The sequence below is a fragment of the Nannospalax galili genome, unplaced genomic scaffold (genome assembly GCF_000622305.1).
Source record: "Nannospalax galili isolate Female #2095 unplaced genomic scaffold, S.galili_v1.0 scaffold380, whole genome shotgun sequence".
NCBI classification, from domain to species: domain Eukaryota; kingdom Metazoa; phylum Chordata; class Mammalia; order Rodentia; family Spalacidae; genus Nannospalax; species Nannospalax galili.
The window spans coordinates 3,998,928-4,006,200 of NW_008348568.1; the positions used below are offsets into that span (position 1 = coordinate 3,998,928).

A 7,273-nucleotide genomic window follows, 5' to 3' on the forward strand; every position below is an offset into this window, starting at 1 on the left:
TACAGACTATCCCACTCTGGGGATAAGTGACATGCTCTGTGGATCAGCATGGCTGAAGTGGGTTTCCCGGAAGTATACAGAGCCCATCTGCACAGACTATCCCACTCTGGGGATAAGTGACATGCTCTGTCATAATCCCAGGGAGCCACATAGTGGATCAGCATGGCTGAAGTGGGTTTCCCGGAAGTATACAGAGCCCATCTGCAAGCATTCTTCCAAATCCGATGTTGTTACTAAGATACCCAGTAGGCCCAGGTGGCTCAGCCCAGGTTCTCTCGGAAGTCATGCTTGGGGAAAGTTCTCCATGGCTTCAACAAGCGTGGAACAAATTCGCAGCATGGGCAGTTCTGGATAGCAGCCTGCTGCGGAGGCCAAACCGGGCCCAGCTTCCCCTAACGAGCCTGCTGCTGGTCAAGGCCACCTCTGCTGTGCATCTGGGAACATGGTAATTTGTTACCAGCCCATAAATGCTCACTGATCCTGTCTCGAGTTAAAACCTACAATTTCAGCCTATCTTGGCGGATAACCTTAATTAGGATGTACACCGTTTTGTTTTACGTGCAGTCATGATGACCTAAGCCATCATCTCAGCGGCATTTAGTTTTTAAAAAACATTTTATGTATTTTTGTGGGGCTGGAGAGATGGCTTAGCAGTTAAGAGCACTGACTGCTCCCACAGAGGATACGGGTTTGATTCCCAAGCACCCACATGGCAGGTAACAACTGTCCTTAACACCAGTTCCAGGGGCTCCAATGCCTTCTTCTGGCCTCTGAGGGCATTACAGGACACGGGTGCTTTTACACACGTACAGGTGATACACTCATACACATAAAAATATTTTTTTAATTTTTATGCATTTTTGTGTGTATGTATGCATGCATTCATACATACATGTGCATGCCATGGCATGCCTGTGAAGGTAAGGACAACTTGAAGAAGTTGGTGCTCTCCTATTTTTGGTTCCCAGGAATCAAACTCAGGTAGCCAGGCTTGGCAGCAATCACCTTTGTTGGACGAGCCTTCTTGCTGGTCCAGCTCAACTACGTTTAAATGACACTTGTTCATGGGTTCTCTATGGCTCCTGGGAAAACTTTGACTGCGTGACTCTGTGTGATAGGAGCGTGTGAGCATATGTGTGCTCATGCATACATATTTACACTCTTATAAGACTTGCATGCATGTGAATATGAAAAGGTAAAATCACTCCTTTGCTTTGTCTCTTAGAAGCCTAGATAAATCTGGTAGTCTGAGGCCCCTCGGAAGTTACATTCCCCATAGAACCCAGCTTGTTTTGTAGGATCTCCTTCAGGGATGGAAAGGAAAAGGAGAAAGCACCTCTTTGGGTGCTTCCTTATCATCTGTCAGGCTCTTTCATGTCCATAATCCTGTGAACTCCTCAGGAGGATACGAGAGATGGGGGATGTGATAATGAACATTTTGAGTCAGCAAGCTGCAGCTTCAGGCTGTGCGAGACAGTACTGGCTTCAGAGCTGACAACACAGTACTGGGTGTGTGATGAGGCTACTCTGGAAGAGATGAGCCCTGGATTGGTGCACCGAGAAAAGCAGGCGTCCTCCTCGATGTGGGTGGACATCATCCAGTCTTCTCAGAGCCTGGATGAACAAAAAAGGCCGGGGGAGGCAAAGTAGCGTGTGTAAGAGTCAAGATAGCATAACTGCCTGTGAATTAACGAAAGAGCCCTTTCTGCTTCCTGATGTTAAGGGCAGCTAGAACATTCTTCCCACCACTTTTAGCAAATTATCGATTCCCATGCTGTCCTCTCATTTCACTCATTCATTCATTCGTGTGCTGAGTAATCGAACCCAGGACCTCACTCAGGCCATTCAGAGACTCCACCTCTGAGTGACAGCTATTATTTATTTGGAAGAAAACAGGTTTGCTGAGCACACTGCAGCAGGAACGTTGGGCTGGGCAGCACCAAGAGTACTGCTTATCCCAGCCACCCCTTAATTCTTGACATTGGGGTAGCTCTGTCCCCTTCTATTGACTTTCAAATGACAAGAGGAAAGGCAAGGTCCCTTTTTCTCCCTGTCTGCAGCTCAAGAAAGGTCATGAGGAGACGGCAACCTGGTTTGGGAGCCCCAGGGAGTCCTTAGGACTTCCTTGACTCACTCTGCTTGTGGGCATCTTCTAGCCTGCCCTGTCACTTGCTTCAGCTGAGCAAGCAATGAGATCCAGGTCCCAAAGTATGAGTTGGAAGGCCAGCGCTGCTGCACACTAGCTGTGGGACTTAGAGAAGTCTCTTAATTTCTCAAAGTCTTACTTCACTGGTTTGTAAATTTGAAGATAGTAGTAACCAAAATGTCTCCCATGCTAATGAAGGAATTTTTTAATGCAGACACTTTGTCCCAGTAATTAGACATACAGAATTTACCTAAAGGGAATGCAGACACAATGACACAAAGACTATAACATGTATACAGTGATGGTGCTCTTATTACAGCGCTCCAGTTATTTACAACATTGATAAATCTGAAACAACTTAATGTCTGACTATAGAAGATATGTTCAACAACTTTACACTCCCTATGTTGTAATATGAGTCAGCATTTAAAATGGTTCGGAAAGGGCTGGAGAGATAGCTCAATGGTTAAGAGCACTTGCTGCTCTTTGCAGGGACCCTAGTTCAGCACCCAGCACCCACACAGCAGCTCACAACTGTCTGTAGCTCCAGTTCCAGGGTATCAGACACCTTCTTCTGGCTTCTGTGGGCACTGCATGTATGTGGTATACATGTATACATGCAGGCAAATATTCATACACATAAAATTAAAATGAAACAAAATTTTCAAAACAAGATAAATAAAATGGGTCATAAGATCTGTGTTGTTGAGTTAGCCCTTTATCTTAAAGTTGGTACTACTGGACCATATCCTGAGGACTATCAAAGACTTAAGTATAATGACTGATTCTTCTTTACATTTATTTATTTGTTTGTTTGTTTTGGTCTTTTTTGAGACAGGGTCTCCCTGTAACCCCAGCTGGCCTGGAGCTATTTAGACCAGGCTGGCCTTGAATTCATAGAGCTCTGCTTGCCTCTGCCTCCCGGTGTTGGGGCTAAAGGCCTGTGCCACCACACCCAGCTTTACTTTTTAATTTCATTGTTTTTGTTTTTGAGACAAGTAGCCCCGGCTGGTCTTAAACTCCAGATTCTCCTGCCTCACCCTTTTGAGTGCTGAGATTATACACCTGTGCATCACCACACTCAGCACCAGTGGTTGATTCTAAAGAGTAGAACTGCTGGGGTCTTCCAGGCTAGCCTTAATCTCAGAGGTCCAACTGCTGTGATTAAAGGCGTGTGCCACCACACCTCACTAATTTGAGGATTTCAGCTAGGAGTGGTAGTGCTTGCCTGTAATCCCATCATTTGGGAGGCTGAGGCTGGAGGATTACAAGTTGGAGTCAGCCTGAGCTATGTAGCTAGACCTTGTGTCAAATACAAAAAAAAAAAAAAAAAAGTGAAGTTTTGGCCCTATACTTGGTCTGCCTGAGAACTGTTCAATTACTTAAAATATATAAATAAGCAAAATGTGTGTCTGAGGACATGGCACATCGCTTGTATCTGCAGGTGTGTGCATCACTATAGACAGTTTTGATTCCCTTGTTAATACTTTCCTGAGTTTTCTAATTTGTTTGCCATAAACAGTACATAATTTACCACAATGAAATGAAACTAAACAATAAAAGGCTTTGGTTTAGAAAACAAGCAACCTACTACCTCCTAATTCTTGTTTTCAAAAGCTCAAAATGTGAGGATATTCTGCTTGTACCTCATCCTATACAACAAATAACATACAAACTTAATGGTTTACGACACTTACATTCATTTTTTTTCTCAAGTATCATCTGTGGGTCAAGATTTTAGGGGCTTAACTGAACCCCTTGGACTAAGAATGAATTTGTCTGTTTGTTTGAGCTCTTGGGCGGAACCCAGGCCTTCAGGCACTTGACGACTGAGGTGCCTCCCCAGCCCATGGTTCAAGATCTTTGAGAAAGCTGCTGAGGGGCTCAACTGTGCCTGGCTCTTGGCAATGGACTTCTGTTCCTGATCACATGACCATCTTCTTGTGGCTGCTTACCTTCACCAGCTGCTTGAGCGACCTCCTAACATGACACAGACCTCTGCCACAGCAAATATCAAAGAGGCAGCAAGGTAGAGACCACACCACCTTTGCTGACTGAGCCCCAGAAGTCACTTCTGCCACAGGCTGTTGGTTGTATACACCATTCCCAACTTGCATGGGAGAGGACACAGAAACAAAAGAATGCAAGGAGGCCAGCATCACTGGGCTGTTCTGGCTACTGTAACTACACACATGAGAAGTCTTTTAAAAACTCTTGAGTGTTCTACAAAAGAGAGGGAGACCTATTTTGTCCTCTCTCCTCCCCAAGGAGCTGCATCCTAAGAGCAGCACCTTTTTAATAATATTTGAGAATTTGATCATACTCACCCCTCCCCCATTTCCTCTCAGATTTACTTCTACTTCCCTACCAAAACCCCCAACTTTATGTCCTGTTTTTTTTGTTTATTTTGAAGCCCAGCACCCATCAAGTTAAATTTATGTTGCCCAAATACTCATTGGGTGTGGTCCATCCCCAAAGCGTGGTCCACCTGTCAGGGGTCACACCTTTAAAGAAAACGGACTCGTAGGGGCTGGAGAGATGGCTCAGCAGTTAAGAGCACTGGTTGTTCTTGCAGAAGACCAGCACCCACACGGAGGGTAACAACCATTCGTAACTCCAGTTTCAGGGGATCCAACACCCTCTTCCAATCTCCAAAGGCACCACATGACATGGGTGTACACAGGCAGACGTAACACTCATACACATAAATAAATAATTTTTTTTTTGGTCTTTTTGAGACAGGGTCTCCCTGTAGCCCCAGCTGTCCTAGAACTCACTATGTAGACCAGGCTGGCCTTGAACTCACAGAGATCTGCCAGCCTCTGCCTCCCGAGTGTTGGGATTAAAGGCATGTGCCACCATGCCTGGCCCCAAAATAAATAATTTTTAAAAAACTGACTCTTCTTCCAGCAGCTATCAGTTGTCAATAGCTCCTCAGTGAGGGGTGGAGCTTCATGCCTCCCTCCCTCCCTGCTGGGACTTTTGTCTGTCTCGAGCTTGCAGAGACTTTTTTCATGTTGTCACAACTGCTGTGAGTTCATATGCAACTGTCCTGTGGTGTGCTGAAAAGTCTGTTTCACTGTCATCATTTACCACCTCGAGCTCTTACAATCTTCCCGCCTCCTCTTCTGTGATGATCTCTAAGCCTTGGAGAGGTATGGTATAGATATCCCATTTAGGGCTGAGAACGTTGAAGTCCCTTATCTGAGAGTAACTTCTTTCATGACTTGACCATTCATTGTGTTTTGTGTCTTCAAAGAACCCTTCCTCTGAAGACATCTAAATGCCTGTAGGACAAAGCAGGGAGTATAACCTTAAGCACTCTAGGTCCAGCTCTTGGTTTTTGGACTATCCATACTGCATATGATGTCAGAGCATTGCTTACTGTGATGGTTACTACTGTCAACTTGACAGGATCAAGAATCACCCCAGAGCTGGGCCTCTGGGCTTACCTGTTGGGGATCACCTTGATAACATCAATTCAGGTGGGAAGACCTGTGGACTATGGATGACACCATTCCCTGACTGGGTCCTGGACTATATGAATGGAGAAGTGGAACTCAGCTTCAGCAAGCAGTGATTGGTCTCTGCTTCCTGAGTATGAATCTAATACATGACCAGCTGCTTCACTTTCCTGCTATTGACTGCCCCCACCCCATAATGGACTGGACCCTGAACTGTGAGCTATCATAAACCCTTTCCCTTTTAAGTTGCTTTCATTAGAATATCTTACAGCAACAGGAAAAGAAATTAAAATGCTGTCACTGCCTTTACTCCCTATCCACCCATTCTTAGATGTCCTAGAGTGTCCGCAGAAAAAGGGCAGAGGGCTCACCGGGCTCAGGAGTTCCTTCAAGTTAGAACCCCTCTCACGTGCTAGAATGAGAGAACTGATTCCTGCAAGTTGTCCTCTGACCTCCACACATGTCATGGCGTATGCCCAATCATGTGCAAATATATACACACAAATAGTAAATAAATGTAAATATTAAACATTTTTTAAAAGAAAACTTAAAGAATCATGCATACAGAATTGGGATCTAAGGAGAAGCCAAATAAACACAACGTCCCAACATCCCTCCCTGATCATCATGGGCTCCTAAGCTGGTGCACGTTTCATTTCATGATTTACTATTGCCACTTAGTACAATTTTGCAATAGTTTTCAACAAGTGGCCGCCTAGCTTTCATAGCTCTGTTTATAAAATGTCAGTATAATATTTTTTCAGCTATTTTTATTTCAGAGAAACATTCCAAATAATTCCTTTATTCAGTGTATCACTTTGTAGAGGACCCTAAAACTTTTGATCTTTCTGCCTCAGTCTGCCTATGGCTGGGATTACCAGAGTGTGCCATGATCTCTACCTGAAATGCCTTTTTTTTATAAAGATTTTTTTTTTTTAGTACAAGATCTTATGTAGTCCAGGCTAGTTTGAACTCACTATGTACTTGAATATGACCTTGAATTTCTGATCTTCCTGCCTCTATTTTTGAAGTGCTGAGATTACAGAGGTACAACACCATACCAGGTTTACATGGTATTAGGGATTGAACACAGGGTCTCATGTATGCTACGCAAGCACTCTACTAATTGAACTGTAGCCCCAACCTCCAGTTCAGAAAATTTAAAGCTATATACTTACCTGGCAGAGAGATACCATGATCACAAAGATGGTTTTCCCAGGGTGAGGCTCATCCATTATACCCCAGGTGTGCCGACCCCTGAGATTGCCCCAAATTTGGAAACTCAACTGCATAATTTGTGGTAGTGGGGCACTGTGTTCATGCTCTCCCCTGAAAAAAAATTAAAGCTATATATTACATATTACCTTGGACTTTTTCAGGGCAACCTCCCAAGGTTAATGTTATCCGTCTGGACTATATGAGTTTTGAACTTTTTGGTTTTGTCTTTATTATTGATGTATAAAGTTTAACTCTTTTTTCCTCACTTTAGTTATATATATATATGCCTTTTTGAGACAGGGTCTCCCTGTAGCCCCAGCTGGCCTGGAACTTGCTATGTAGACCAGGCTGGACTTGAACTCACAGATATCCACCTGCCTCTGCCTCCTGAGTGTTGGGATTAAAGGCGTGCACTACCATTTTTCTTTCTTTCTTTCTTTCTTTC

At 44.1% G+C, this 7,273-nt stretch overlaps 1 non-coding gene across 1 annotated transcript; it reads left to right on the forward strand.

The window, feature by feature from the left end:
* The first annotated feature begins 6,780 nt into the window (after positions 1–6,780).
* On the forward strand, positions 6,781–6,942 carry LOC115072416. Its single transcript, XR_003851479.1, has one exon. It is a non-coding gene; the product is annotated as a U1 spliceosomal RNA (small nuclear RNA).
* Positions 6,943–7,273: the final 331 nt, after the last annotated feature.